This window comes from Suricata suricatta, chromosome 3, assembly GCF_006229205.1.
Source record: "Suricata suricatta isolate VVHF042 chromosome 3, meerkat_22Aug2017_6uvM2_HiC, whole genome shotgun sequence".
Classification (NCBI taxonomy): domain Eukaryota; kingdom Metazoa; phylum Chordata; class Mammalia; order Carnivora; family Herpestidae; genus Suricata; species Suricata suricatta.
In genome coordinates this window covers 114,336,562-114,352,526 of record NC_043702.1, presented here as the reverse complement: position 1 = coordinate 114,352,526, position 15,965 = coordinate 114,336,562, and the positions used below count along the sequence as shown (strand labels likewise).

General features: G+C 40.2%; 1 protein-coding gene across 2 annotated transcripts in view; it reads right to left on the bottom strand.

The window, feature by feature from the left end:
• Positions 1-15,965, bottom strand: part of CNST (consortin, connexin sorting protein) — a 119,861-nt gene that overhangs the window by 80,998 nt on the left and 22,898 nt on the right. The window contains exon 2 of one of the 2 annotated variants that reach the window (XM_029934866.1): positions 12,901-13,035. The exons of the other annotated variant lie outside the window; for it this stretch is intronic. The gene's annotated coding sequence lies outside the window, so the exon portion shown is untranslated. The remainder of the gene's footprint in view (positions 1-12,900; positions 13,036-15,965) is intronic. 2 annotated transcript variants of the gene reach the window in all.

Below are 15,965 nucleotides of genomic sequence, written 5' to 3'. Positions count from 1 at the left end.
AAGAGAGACCACCCTTGTAATACCCTTAACATTCCTAAGGGCAGGCCTAGAAAGAGAAGCTATAGGTAATCAGTTATTGCCTAAGGCTGGTTACACCCTACGTGAGGGTCCTGGGTCCTGGGTCTGTGATTGGTTAACACTCTAAATGTTGTAATTGGATAAACCTGCTGTCAATAATATTGTATAATAATAATTGGATCACTGTACCTATGTCACAATTTCCTATAACTCCCCCTTCCCAAACTCATAAAAGCCCTACCTCGCCTTTGTTCGGGGCTCTCTGGCTCTCTCCGTTCCACCAGCTTGGAGTGAGCAGAGGCCGGGTTCGAACCTGCAATAAACACCCTTGCTTTTTGGCTTTGGAAAAAAAAAAAAAAGGTAACTTTGTAAATACTTTTCTAACACTAATTCTTACAGTCTTTCCAAGGTGTGAATGTCCCCTAATTATTCTTACAGGGTATCTACCAATTATTCAAGACCTGGCTCAAAAGCCATTTCACTTTGCCTCCCTGAGGTCTTGATTCCAAAAGGCCCAGGCATAACGTGCTGTTCTTTACCGCTCTGTGTCACACACACAGCCCTCCCCAAATCCTCTGCACTATGTAGTTTTGCATATGTGTTCTCTTAAATTTAAGCCACTTGAATACCCATAACCCAGCTACAGATCAATTTTATCCTTAACAATACATAGCCCCAGGCCTTGGAATTTTGAGCACGATAACTGTGCAGGACTGACTGGCATATTTTGCCTTTTCACATCACAGTTGTGAATGCTGCCCAAGAATCCAGCCTCTTGTGTGAAAACAGCATTCCTAAAATGTACACTGTGCTTAAGCCATCTGACAAGTTGACTCTGTACAGTTGAAAATTTCAAGCACTGATATCCAAGTTAGGCTTAAACAAATCTTGAAAAACCACAAAGCTTTGTGGAAGAAGCTTTAAATAAAGCAATTAATTCAGAGTAACAGACTAACAAAAAGAAATCTACACTTTGTCAAAAATACTCTCAATCCCAGGTGTAATTTCACTTCACCTTTTTAGAGAGACAGAGCTTTAAGTAGGGGAGGGGTAGAGAGAGAGAGAGAGAGAGAGAGAGGGAGACACAGAATCTAAAGCAGGCTCCAGGCTCTGAGCTGTCAGCACAGAGCCCGATGCGGGGCTTGAACACATGAACCATGAGATTAAGACCTGAGTCGAAGTTGGCCAACCAACGGACTGAGCCACCTAGGTGCCTCTTGACTTCACCTTTTAATACATCTTAATGCATTTCTGCTGAGATTAAACATCAGGTGACACAAAACTAAAAACTACAGGAATGGTTTAACATATATTACTCAATTATTTTATTAAAATCCTTTAAGGAGATTTTGAGTGACATTTTTCTATTATCCATACCAATTAGGCCTGAATACAAACTTTCACTTTTTTTTTTTTTAAATAAGCTCTAGACCCAATGTGGGACTTGAACTCAAGACCCTGCGACCAAGAGTCACATGCTCTACTGACTGAGCCAGCCAGGTGCCCCTTCTTAAGAATTAAGATGCAACCCTGAGTTGAAATTTGATGACTTCATAGTCAAACCAAAATTTGAAGAAAGATAGTTTCCCAAACCAATAAGATATTCTATTAACTGCAAGTTCAAATTTGGCTACTCTGAGTCAGCTGAGAATTGAGGAAGAAAATCACCATACACTTACATTGTATTTACTATGGGGATTAGATATCAGTAACATTACACTTTACCATCTTCCTCACTACACATGTTCCAACACACTTATTTCTCAGAGCTAAATCTCAAATTTTCTGTGATTAATGCTTTGTTCAGACATATGTACCTGAAGGCAATATTCTGTATATTAGCAATAAAAAATATACCTTAGAAGAATGATTTTCAAAAATTTTACAACCGTGAAAAAGAAATTCATTTTTCACTGAGCTCCTATACATGCAAAACATGTATCTATAGTGGCAACAGAGGTTCTTTGAAGCTAAACACATTCTGATACATTCTCTATTCTATTCAATACCATTTCATAGTTTTAAAAAATATAATCATGGCACTTGGGTGGCTCGGTTGGTTAAGCATCCAACTGTTGATTTGGGCTCAGGTCATGATCTCACAGTTCATGACATCGAATCCCGTGTTGGGCTCTGCACTGACAGTGTGGAGCCTGCTGGGGATTCTCTCTCCCTCTTTCTCTGTCTCTCCCCAACTCATCCTCTCTTAAAATAAATAAACATTATAAAAAAATAGGGGCGCCTGGGTGGCTCAGTCGGTTGAGCGGCCGACTTCGGCTCAGGTCATGATCTCACATTCGTGGGTTCGAGCCCCGCGTCGGGCTCTGTGCTGACAGCTAGCTCAGAGCCTGGAGCCTGTCTTCAGGTTCTGTGTCTCCCTCTCTCTCTGACCCTCCCTGCTCATGCTCTGTCTCTCTGTCTCAAAAATAAATAAAACATTAAAAAAAATTTTTTTAAGTAGTAGAAAAATAAAATAAAAATGCTGATTGAGATCCAATGGGTTGATTTTATACCCTGCTAATGAACACTGACCACAACATGTTATGAGGTGGTTCCTAGGAATTAATAGTATCTTAGCCTGAGGACAATCATCCAAGGACCAGAGACATTTGTGATTATCTCCAAATTGTTTTCGGAAAATAATGACAATCATATGAAACTCAGACATCAACTTCATTAAAATGTCCCTATTATTTCAATATCATGATTTTTGCTAATTTACATCATTCCTCTCACCTTAAAATTTAACTAAAATTTAAGCTTGATCCAGGGTCCCTTGGCTGACATTTCCGCATGAGCTATATTCTACACCTATACTGTTCAGTGTGGTGGCCACAACCCACAAACAGCTACTGAGCACTTTAAATATGCACAGTGAGACTGAGAACTTGAATTTTCACTTTTATTAAATTTCAATTAATTAAAACCTTTTAAAAATATTTTTAAATCTTTTATTTATTTTTGAGAGTGAGACAGAGACAGAGCATAGGCAGGGGAGAGGCAGACACAGAATCCCAAGCAGGCTCCAGGCTCCAAGCTATCAGCACAGAGCCTGATGCAGGGCTCAAAATCACAAACTGTGAGATCATGACCTGAGTCAAAGTGGGACATTTAACCAATTGAGCCACCCAGGTAACTGTAATTAATTTAAATTTAGGTATCAATTCAGTTACTGAAAAATTTATGCATGTTTGGAACAAACTGAGTATGTAAATCTGTTTTTTTTAATGAATTTCACCTGTTTCTTTGACTTTTTTAAATTTGTTTTTTACATTTTTTTTTTTTTGAGAGATAGAATGAGGCAGAGCACGAGCGGGGTGGGTCAGATAGAGAAGAAGAAACAGAATCTGAAGCAGGCTCCAGGCTCTAAGCTGTCAGCACAGAGCCTGCCGCAGGGCTTGAACCCACGAACCGTGAGATCATACCTGAGCCGAAACCAGATGCTCAACTGACTGAGCCACCCAGGCGCCCCTCTGCTTTCTTTTTTTATAATTTTTTTTCATGTTTATTCATCTTGAGAGGAGAGAGAGAAAGAGAGAGAGTGAGAGAGAGAGAATCCCAAGTAGGCGCCACTCTGTCAGGGCAGAGCCCTATATGGGGCTCAAACTCACGAACAGGGAGATCATCACCTAAGCCCAAATCAAGTGGTGGACACTTAATGTACTAAGCCACGCAGCTGCCCCTGATTCTGTTTTTTTCATCTGTAAGTTTTAAAAAGTCTAAATATAGATCAAGCATTTTCAATGAAAAATGTGTCCAAATTGAGATGTACTGTATTTGTAAAATACATACCATATTTCAAAGACTTACTATGAATCAAAGAATGTAAAATAGCTCACCAATACTTTTCAGGATGGATTATATGTTGAAATAATATTTTGATCTAATGGGTGAGGTGAACTATTAAAATTAATTTCATCTTTTAAAAAGCTTCTTGAATATGGTTATTAGAAAACAAAGTTCAATACGTGGTTCACACTTTATTTTCACTGGACAACGTTGGTCTCCAGGACACTGCCTGGAACAGTGCCACAGGAGCCAAAGTCAGGGCTCGTGGTAATCACCCCATCCCAGATTCATTCTTGTTCATACATGTTATGCTGCAGGCATTTCCTGTCTCTGAATGTTGTCATTACTATGATTAAACAAGGTAAATAGTTACTGAAGCAAATAGACTCTATACGGTTTTAAAATCACTTTGCAAGTACTTGTCTACATGGATGTTAAGGACGTAAACCCCAGCATCATGTCAACCCTTCTTTTGGGGACTTCTTGATATCCAAATTAATGAGTATGACAGACTTGCAGTAATCCTTCTAAATACTTTGATTTCTATATAATAGTACAGTCCAATAGTTAGCCAGATTGTTTTAATACTTCTTCAATAATAATAAAAAAAATCTCATAATAAGGAATTCATCCTCAACATAGAAACAAGAAAGGTCATAAAAGTATATGATATAGGAAGGAGGCTAAAAACATGACAAAGTACATGACAAAAACACAACACTACAAAAGAAAACACAAGAAAAGTAAACGATCAATTATAGTCAAACTTAAGGGATTGATTCTAAGGAAGAAAATAACAAACGTGGATTTTTTATTTATACAGAGAATGCAGTCTGGAATACGAAGCCTGCAATGCCGGGCCCCAGGGGGGGCCTGGGTGTGCAGGTAGAGGTGGGCACGGAAGGCGAGGACCACAGCTCTGGAGAAGCAGAACACACTGCATCAATCAGTGTTGGAGCAGATCAGCTCCTGCCTACAGCACCTGGGGAAGAAGGGCCACCGCCACGGCCACCTCCTGGAGCTGCAGACACCCCGTAAGATCTAGCAGCAGCCCCCAACCCTGGCTCCCCGGGTTAGGCTCTGGCCTGAGCACTCAGCACCTGGTTTAGATACCTTCTCAAGGACTGGCCTCCAGGTCCCCTGGTGGGTCAGCCTGCCTGGGCCACCCTTCCAGGACTCCCCTTGCATGCCTGGGCCAGCCCCCAGCGTGCGGCCTCCCCTCCTGTGATCAGGTGTGGGTCTGCTGCCCACTTCTGGGGCACTCCCCACTCTGCTCAGGCTTTGAGTGTCCACATTAAATGATCTCCCACACAAGAAGACAAAAGAGGAGGAGGAAGAGGAAGAGGAAGAGGAGGAGGGGAAAAGGGAGGAAGAGGGGGAGAAATTAATTGAAATTATATGACTCTTAAGCCCAAAAGAGCCTTGGGGCAGATAAGCTGAGTGAAAGAGAGCATAGTTTAATCTTTCTCTCTTTCAACACGGTTTCCTCATGTCTACAGAGCCTCTGAGTGCAGAACCCATTACATGAACGGAAATGACAGGTCAGGGGGCTCATTGTGGCTTAGCCAAGCAGTGGCAAGGCAGTCACCACCCTCCTCTTTGGCCTCTTTCTCAGACCCAGACATATACATGCTTTACTTAAAAGAAAGAAAAAATAGAAGCTAATCTCTAAAACAGTATGAACTCAAGGTCATCCTCAGGCATCCAGAAACAGGTACATTTAGCAATAATTTCTAATAATATTTTCATTTAACAATCAAGAGAAATTTTGCCTACCTCAGGGTGACTGACTTTATGATTAAAGATGCTCCTAGAAATTAATGACTTCATCATCTGAAGATAAAGGGTAAGCAAAATCATAGCACAGAAAGTTACCAGTACTGAGGCTCCTGGGTGGCTCAGTCGGTTGAGCTCTGACTCTTGATTTCAGCTCAGCTCATGATCTCAGAATCACGAGATCAAGCCCCAAGTCAGGCTCTGTGCTGAGCGTGGAGACTACTTAAGATTCTCTCTCTTCCTCTCCCTCTGCCCCTCTTTCCAGCCCTCTCTCTCTTTCAAAAAAAAAATAAAATAAATAAAGCTATCAGTACAACAGATACATTTTCTTTAGTTTCACAGTTAATATCACACACAGAGAGGGAATCACAGTTGAGAGGAAAAAAATAATTTCACTAGGTTCACACCCAAGTTGTGCTTACTTGGTTTGAAACGCTTGTTTGCTGTAAAACATATTGCAACCATACTTTCAGACCACAACCAACAGAATAAGAACTGGAAAATACTTTTTGGTTCAGACCATAATGACCCCTTAACATTTTTTTTAAATGTTTATTTATTGTTGCAACGGAGAGAACTGAGCATGAGTGGAGGAGGGGCAGAGAGAGGGGGAGACACAGAATCCGAAGCAGGCTCCAGGCTCTCAGCTGTCAGCACAGAGCCCAACGTGGGGCTTGAACCCACAAACCATGAGATCATGATCTAAGCCAAAGTCAGATGCTCAACTGACTGAGCCACCCGGTGCCCCCATAATGACCCCTTTTAAAACAAAAATTATGTTTACTATTATATACCTACTAAATAATTTCAGGGAAACTGTCTTACTATTTTTAAACTTAGAGCACTTTGCTACACAACCAGTAATATCAAGCCATCTATCTATACTTTAATCATTACATACACACAAACAAATAGTTCATTAACACCTCCCTTTCAGAGGCCTGATAGGGGCACCTGGTGGCTCCACTGGTTAGGAGTCCGACTTTGGCCTAGGACATGATCTCTCTGTTCCAGAGTTTGAGCCTCACACCTGGCTCTGTGCTGACAGCTCAGAGCCTGGAGCCTGCTTCAGATTCTGTGTCTCCCTCTTTCTCTGCCCCTCCTCTGCTCATGCTCTCTCTCTCTCAAAATAAAATAAAATAAAAATTTTTTAAATTAAAAAAAAAAGAAACCTGACCAAATACTGAGCATTACCTGAATAAAACGCTGATTATGAACAATTATTGAATATTTACTGAATATCAGGAAGTGTTTCAAGCAGGTATCTATCTATATAAAATTTAATCCTCACACAAATCCTACAAGATAGTTCTATAGTTAGATCCATAATATACAGAAGGAAACAGCAACAGAAAGATTAAATAGAGGCCAAGGTCACGCAGCCTGTGCATGTCAAAGTTGGGATTCAATCTCAAAGGTCCCAACTCCAGAGCCTATTCCCTTAACCATAATAATCAATTTTATATTAATTTTAAAAATCAACTCTTCTCAGATACATGTTTTGTAAACAAATTGATAGCTTAAAGGAGACAGCAATACAAACAATGTCTCGTATCTTGAAAGGCTTTCCAGTTCAGAAAATAGGTGAAGACAAAATAAAACCCACCAATCAGACTGTTGCTGTACCGCTCAAACATGATAAGTTCGTTTCTTTAGGATTATACATTAATCTACACAAATCCCTGTGAGAAATCATCGTCAAGAATTTGACATCTACCCTTGTACATTCAGGAAAACTTCTAGAAGGCAGATCTCAGATATTTCCTGATCCGACACCACAGGTAAGAAGAAGAAATCAAGCACAAGTCTCCAAATGGTGACAGTGAAACGCTGATGAGCAGAGATTCATCACACATATACCCATTGTGTGCACGTTTCTTCGTAACTTACATGGACACATACTGGGATAACATACATGTATATACTCACTTTTACATGTACATACAAATAAACATGAAGACGGAATTGCAGATCACCTCTGGCAAAGCAGAGTAGCTCATTTCAGACAAACTCTCCTGCTGGTAACAAGTAGGAAAACTGGCAGAAAGTCTCAATGTGGAAGCCAAAAAAGCTGAGCAGAGCTTTTAGCAAAGTTAAAGACCTGGCGGAAAAATTGAACTTCAGGGCTTGCCAAGAAACGGGAAGCCTCAGGCTTTCATGGGAGACCTAAAAGAGCTACTCCCTATAAGAAATGGTGAGCCTAAAACTAACCAGCAGAAACATCTTCACCTCTGGCTCAATTAGGTTGATCTGCTGTAACACGGTTGTCTGCTGGCACCGTAAATAAGTACCCCCCCCCCCCCCCCCCGGAAGAGGAAATCCAACAAAGGCTCACATTATCTCCACAAGTTTTCAACCATAAGGTCCAGTATATGATTTGAAATAACCAGGCATACAAGAGATCAAGATGAGAAAAAGCAGTTAAGAGACACAGATTCATGGGAGATGGATACATTGGGAGTTATATTACAGGAACTTGAAAATAACTATTGTTAAAATGTTCAAGGACTTAGGGGCATCCGGGTGGCTCAGTCGCATGTGTCTGACTTCAGCTCAGGTTATGATCTTATGGCTTGGGAGTTGGAGCACCACATAGGGGTCACTGCTGTCAGCGCAGAGCCTGGAGCCTGCTTTGGATCCTCTGCACTCCCTCTCTCTGGCCTCCCCTGGTTGCACTCTGTCTCTCTCTCTCAAAAATAAATAAATAAACCACTAAAAAAAAGTTCAAGGACTTAAACAGGTAACACAAAATTTCAGAAGAGAACCAGACTTGATAATAAGTAGCAGGAGCAAATAGTTTGTTTTTTAATCAAATCATTAGATTTGAATTTTTAAAGATCAACGATTCTAGGGGTGCCTGCGTGGCTCAGTTGTTAAGCATCTGACTTCAGTGCAAGTCATGATCTCACAGTTCATGAGTTCGAGTCCTGCATCAGGTGAGCATGAGCCCCACTTTGGGTAAGCTCGAGCCCCGGGTGAGCCCTACTTCTCTCTCTTTCTCTGCCCCTTGCTCACTTGCTCTCTCTCTCGCTCTCTCGCTCTCTCTCTCTCTCTCTCAAAAAAACCCAGATATTCTATTAGATATCTATTAGATATTTTAGATCTTAAAAACACAGTAACTGAGGGGTACCTGGGTGGCACAGTGGGTTAGGCATCTTGATCTTGGCTCAGGTCATGATCTCATGGCTCTTATCAAGCCCAGTGATGCTGTCAGCACAGAGCCTGCTAGGGATTCTTTCTCTCTGCCTCTCTGCCACTTGGGATTTCTCCCTCTCAAAATAGATACATAAACATTTTAAAAAGCCCCACAGTAACTGAAATTATTCCAAGTATGGGACTCAAGGATATTTTTAATCTTTAATATATATTAATTTCTAAAAGACTTCAGAGTGACAAAGAAATAAATGTGTGATAACTTTTGAATTCATTCAAAACTGTCTATGAACTTTTTAATCAATTCCAGAAAATTTTTATTTAAACGAGTTGTTAAGCGGGAAGAACAAAAAGTAACTTTCCTGCACTCTATCTTCTGTTGCTTAAATCCAGTCACTGATACGCACTGGGCCTGGCTGAGCACACTTGACCATCAAGAACGAATCTTTCCCCACAATATCTACTTCTTGCCTTACACTGATTTATGAATATTTTCTCTCTCTGCTCATTTTAGAATAAATACTAGACTGAATGAGAACTCATAATCTCAAACTTCTGAGTTATAACTAAATTAACATGTGTGCAAGAAAATAATCAAATACTGTCTTTCACACCAGCACCCTGACTATATACTGTATATATATTTGTACCACCATCAATGGTCCTGGGTGACTTAAGAGCTGATACATTGCCACAAGGCCCAGTGGTGATGTTTGGTTATATCAAACGTCCTTGGTGTTTAGTTTATTTTGCAGGTCCTAGATAAGAAACAGAACTAACACCGAATTCAATGATAGTCATGGATAACAAGGAATTATATTCAAAATATCTGGAAAACAATTTTTTTTTTTTGCCACATCTAACTTCTAACAAATAAATAAATGCTGTGCTGTACTTTGCAGGGAGAAACAAGACAAAAACAAGCTGGCGAAGAGCTATAATAAAACCACTGCTCCAAATCCTCAATCATTAGTGGGAATCATTGAATCACTAAATATATCAGTACAGATCCTCTGAAAGGTTTTTAAACAGAGGAGTGACACAATCAGGTTTATATATGAGAAAAATCATTTGTGCTGATCTTTTAAAAGTTTATTTATGGGGGAGAGAGGCTGAGAGAGCTAGAGAGAGAATTGGGATAGATATTAAATATGAAGTGTGATGTTTTCTTCTAGTACATGGATTATTTCTATTTTCTTTGAAGTCCTTTGTTTCATTTTTTCCCCTAGTCTTTGTCTTTTATTTTTTATTATAGTTTATTGTCCAGTCAACACCAATTTTCACTGGTGTTCCCATTTTTCTGTTCTGCACAGTTCTGCCACTCCTCTTCCTACCTCTTCATGCGGCCAAGAAGGTGCAGTTTGTAAAATCCTTGCCTCTGGTTTACTTCGCTTGAAGAAATGAATTCTTCGAGTCCGGGCCCACGTTTTAACTGTTCTCTGTGTAGACCAGCACCTCATTCAAATTTGTCCTATTTCTCAACACAGATTCTCCTGACACATATCCAAGATTAAATTCTTGTAAGACAGTCAACATACTGATTTAATGAATGAATCAGGAAATGTGAGTTCTGATATCAGCTCTTTTCCTAGAATTTAAGCTTCCTCTAAGAGTTCTCCAAAACTCTAACATTTGATGATTCTAGGTATTAGTTCCCAAGTCTTCTGTTATTTGTCTTTTACTACTTCAAGTCTAAGACAAATATCGCTTTCTGGTTCACTAAGCTTTCTGGTTTACTACGACAAAGACATGAGCTGTAATTTGTTATCTATACAAAAATTACAGCTACCGGCAAATTCTTCTGTCACTTACACTGCCTATCTTTCTTTATCTTGAAAACCAGTGCTATGAGGTGGCCCTTTGAGTGGGAATACATGCTTATGCCCTAGGTCCAGGAGGATGCTAGTTGTGAACTACTAATTCTTTGTTTCTTAACCAGTGCTCTTTGGACTCAAAAGCACACACTTGGCCTGCATTGAAAGTTTAGTACCACGACCTGTAACAAAGCAAATCTATCTCCACGTGGAGACTGAACCTTGACCTGAGAAGTGGAGTGCTGTAACTGAGAGCATGTGATGTTAATATAATCAGCCATGTCTGTCTACTGTGACTGAGACCCACTTCCTAGGCACAGTAGGGGAGAGGGGGAACAGGACAGATGAGAGACCATAGCCTAAGAGCTTATACTCTAAGGTCAGTGCCTAAAATATAAAAAGAACTCAGACAACTCAGTAGCAAAAAAAAAAAGACACGATAACAGGTAAGTAAAAAAATAATCTTATTTAAAAATGGACAAAAGACCCAAACAGATATTTCTTAAAAAAAAAAAAAAAAAAAAAAAGATTTATGAGGGGCACCTGGGTGGCTCTGTCGGCTAAGCGTCCAACTTCGGCTCAGGTCATGATCTCACAGTTCATGGGTTTGAGCCCTGCATTGGACTCTGTGTCTCCCTCTCTCTCTGCCCGTCCCCCACTCATGCTCCATCTGTCTCTCTCAAAAATAAATAAACATTAAAAAAATAAAAAGATTTATGAAAGAGTAGGCACACAGAAAGATATTCAACATCATGAGTCATTAAGGAACACAAATCAAAACCATTATGACATAGCACCTGTTAGAATGGCCATCACCAAGAAGACAAGAGATAACAAATGTTGGTGAGGATGTGGAGAAAGGGGGAACTCTCGCTCACTGTCGGTAGGAGTGTAAATTGGTGCAGCCACAAGAGAAAACAGTATGGAGAATCCTCAAGAAATTAAAAATAGAACAACCATATGATTCAGCAATTCCGTATCTGGGAATGTATCCAGAGGAAATGAAAACACTAACTTGAAAAAATATCAGCACTCCCATGTTCACATTTTTTATAATAGCCAAAATATGGAAACAACCTAAGTGTCCACCTATGGTAAATGGATAAAGAAACTGTTACACACACACACACACACACACACACACACGCACGCGCACAAAATGTACTATAATTCAGTACCACAAAAACAAGGAAATCCTGCCATTTGCAACAACACAGGTGAATCTCGAGGAGGTTATGCTAAGTGAAATAAGCCAGCCAGCCAGACAGATACTGTATAATCACACTTATATTTGGAACCTAAAAACAAAACAAAACTCAGAGGAAAAGAGATAAGATTTGTGGTTACCAGAGATGGGGTGCGGGCGGGCGGGAGAACCTTACGAAGGTGGGAAAGGTACGAACTTGCAGGTACAGGACAGAGAACTGGCAAAGTAGCCTATGGCACAGTGACAGTGGCTGCCGCTGCCACATGGCACGTAGGGAAGCTGTGAAAAGAGAAGGTTCTATCACAAGGCAAATATTTTTTCTTTTTTGCTTTCTCTTTTTATTGTATCCAAATAAGATGATGCATGTCAACTAAGCTCACTGTAATAATCACTGCACAAAATACGTAAGTTAAACCATTATGCCGAACCCCTTCAATTTGTACAGTGATGCATGTCAATTATCTTTCAATGAAACTGGGGGTAAAAAGAGTTTATACTCCCATAGGAAATGGCTACCAACCCTGTCCTCAACTTCTCTCTCCCCTAAATCTTTGCAGAGAGGAGTGTGACCAATAACAGGCAAGTTCATTGAGAATTCAGAGGAAGGAAAAAGACATTTACCTGTGGGGAGGGTGTAATATGTGAATATTTAAGAATATTCTATTATAGGGGTCCCTGGGTGGCTTAGTAAGTCAAAGTGTCCAACTGTTGATTTCAGCTCAGGTCATGACCTCTTGAGTTCAGGTTCAAGCCCTGTATCGTGCTCCTCACTGACAGCACAGAGATTGCTTGGGAGTTTCTCTCTCCCTCTTTCAAAATAAGTAAGTAAACTTAAAAAAAAAGAATATTCTAGTACAGAAAATAGTAGAAATAGGGAAGAGAGTTGAAACTAATAATAGAATCAAACAGCTTGACACGCTGGATACAGAAAAGGTAAACAGAGTATACTTGTGCTAAATATAGACAGGAAGGAATGGAAGAAACAAAGATCACCAAATATTCATACCATCATAGAGGACAGACATCAAATATTCATGAAAGTCCTGATAGTAAAGTTACTAAATCAGTCACCCATTAGTGGTAGCCATTTGAGACCGAGGCACCGTTTGCCCAAGAACACACATGAAATGTGTAGCTACTCACTGGTAGAGGACAGCACTCTTCGGGCACACTGGTCCCTGCGTTTGTCCTGTAGGGCGAGTGCTGGCTCCAGGAACTTCAGTCTGAAGAGCTGCCCTGCTTATCCTCAGTTCTGATCCGTGCCATCAGGCGGGAGGTCTGGCACAGCAGAGAGAGGAAAGGACATGGGAACACTCTAACTCAGCTCTCAGGTCTGCACCTGCACCCTACCTACGTGCGCAGATGGGCACGTTCAAGAGAAGAAACAAGCATAAGCAACATAAAAACACGAGCAAATACAGGATGTGTCCTAAGGACAAGCTGTTGGGCTTTGGAAAAGGAGTACTGTAGGAAAGTAGGGAGTGAGGAGATAGATCAGTCGAGGCGGGGCTGTATCGTGATGACAACACCCCACACTACCTGTTGTGGAAAGAGCAACTTCTTTTTGTTCTCCCAGTAAGCCACCAATCACTTACTAGAAGAAAAGGAGAGGAGGGAAAAGACACCTAAAACACAAAGCTAGGGGGCACCTGGGTGGCTCAGTCAGTTAAGCATCTGACTCTTGGTTTCAGCTCAAGTCCTGATCTCGCTGTTCGTGAGTTCAAGTTCAAGGTCTGCATGGCGCTCCTCACTGACAGCATGAAGTATGCTTGGGATTCTCTCTCTTTCCCTCTTTCTCTGCCCCTCCTCCACTCATGCTCTCTCTTGCTCTCTCTCAAAATAAACAAACTTAAAAAATTTTTTTAAAAAAACACAACCCCAGGATTTAAAATTGATTCTATGCAGGTAAAATTTATGCTGTTGAAAGGCCATGGAAGTTTCTGAACACCCAATTCCTGGAGTGTTTTTCATTGCTTTCACTAACAGCTACCTGGTGGGCTGTCACCAGACCGAGAACTGGGACTTGAGCAGCTGTGAGTCAGACTTTAGACTTTCTGTGCAGGGAACCAAGAAGGCATTAAGGGCTCTGAACGAGGGGTCGGGGGTGAGAACTGTGCTTTATGCAGACTCTCTGATGGCGAAACGCACGAGGGACCAGAGGAGGAGATGAGGGATAAGGTGGGCAGCGAGGCCCCCACGCAGGACGGCAGCGCTGCAAACAGAAACATGACAGGCCACGGAGGCCGAGTTCACAGTCTGGGCTCCTGACTGGACGGGGAAGGCAAGAGACAGTGGAGTCTGCTGCCAGTGGTCAGGGGGCCAGCAGTACCCCGGGAAGAGAGCACAGGAGGGGAAACCATGGTTACCAGGCATGGCCTAGAGCTGCCCTCTCCTCCCCTCCAGACACAGATCTCTCTTCCCTGAAGGACACCTTACAGTGGGAGAAGGTAGATCAAAGACAAACAGCAACTTTGAAGTTGTGCTTCACCTAAGCGTTTTGATTTTTCTGAAGGCTGTTAATCCTTTTGTAAAGTCAGCAAATCTGATCATTCTCAAGCATACGTATCTTTATAAAAACTTCATCTTTCAAAAAACAGAGTACTTACAAAATATTAACAATTTCACTCTTGATGGATATAAGTTTACCATTATCTTTTAAACTTGAACCAAGAAACAAGTCTACAAATTCCAAAGGTATTAAATGATACTGAGTACCATTAAATTATGAAAAATAATACATACTGAAAAAATATTCTTGCCTCTGACATCAGCAGGGATCTATCTCAGAACACTTTCCTGCAAAAATTTCTCCTTCCTCCCTGCAGAATCTGGTTCAGGCACATGGAGGAAAATTACCTAAGGCAGGCTGCGTAAAGTATTAAAAACAATCAGCTAATAGCTAAATCATGTTTCTTTCAACTAACAGAACTAAATGCCAAATTTATTGAGATCACTTTGCAAAAGCTTGTAAGAAATGTAAAACTGTGAAGTGCAATGTCCTCTTTGGTCTACAACAGAAAAACAGTTCTTGAAAACGGAAAATATTGGTAAAAGGTGAAATGCTGTTTTATAAGGGCTTTCTCTGGAAAATCCTAGTACAGGTCAGTTTTTAAGCACTGCTATTTTTTTTTTTTCTTTAGTCCTTCTCATATTTCTGCCTTTAGGACTCTTTGCAGTATGCTTTTCTTCCTCCCTAAACAGGTTTCTCAGTAATTTACAATTCTACCGCAATACAAAAATAGTATTTAAAATCTGTTTAATGATCTGCCCCAACAAAATCTAAAATGGATTTATTCATGTTTTTCATACCATCTCTTGTTTGATAACAAATTTCTATCAAAACAAAATCATGATTCTAGATTATTTCTAATATTCTTTCCCCTACCTTATTTCTCTATTATGTCTTTTCTCTCACCATTATCTTTATTATTCTATTAGCTGATAAAGTTCAGAATTTTCTAAGTTCAAAAAGGCTAGAGAAAAACACATTGAGACATATTAAACTATTATTTATACCTAGGACCCAAAATTTCAGTCTTGGTATGAGATGGTATTTATAACTGACACTATGTCTAACTAACTTCTAAAGGGAAAATTTTTAATATTTACTATGGACTAGGAAGGAGAAAGATATTTTGATGAGAAAGGAGAATTCAACAAAACAGAAGAAAAAGAGCATGCTACATATACAGCTGGCCCTCGAACAACACGGGTTTGAACTGCACAGATCCACTTACATGTGGATTTTTAAATAAATACAGTTCTGTACATCTACTTTCTCTTCCTTATAAGTTTCTTCATAACATTTTCTTTTCCCTATCCCACTTAATTGTAAGAATACAGTACATAATACATATCAATATAAAATATGTTAATCAATTGTTTAAGCTATTGGGAAGGTTTCCCAACAACTGTAGGCTATTAGCAAAGTATATGGGGAATTAAGGGTTACACTGGGATTTTCCACTCTGCAGGGGTTGGTGCTGAGTTACTTCACATGAAGTACTGTTAGTGGCTAATCTGTACCACTTAGCTAAATAATACTAACAGCTAACACTTATCAAGTAGTTAGTATGTGTCGGACATCACATTGTCTTAGTTTTTAATGCTAATTTATTATTTTTTATAATAGTTTATTGTCAAATTGGTTTCCATATAACACCCAGTGCTTCTCCCCACAAGTGCCCCACACCATGACCATCACCCCC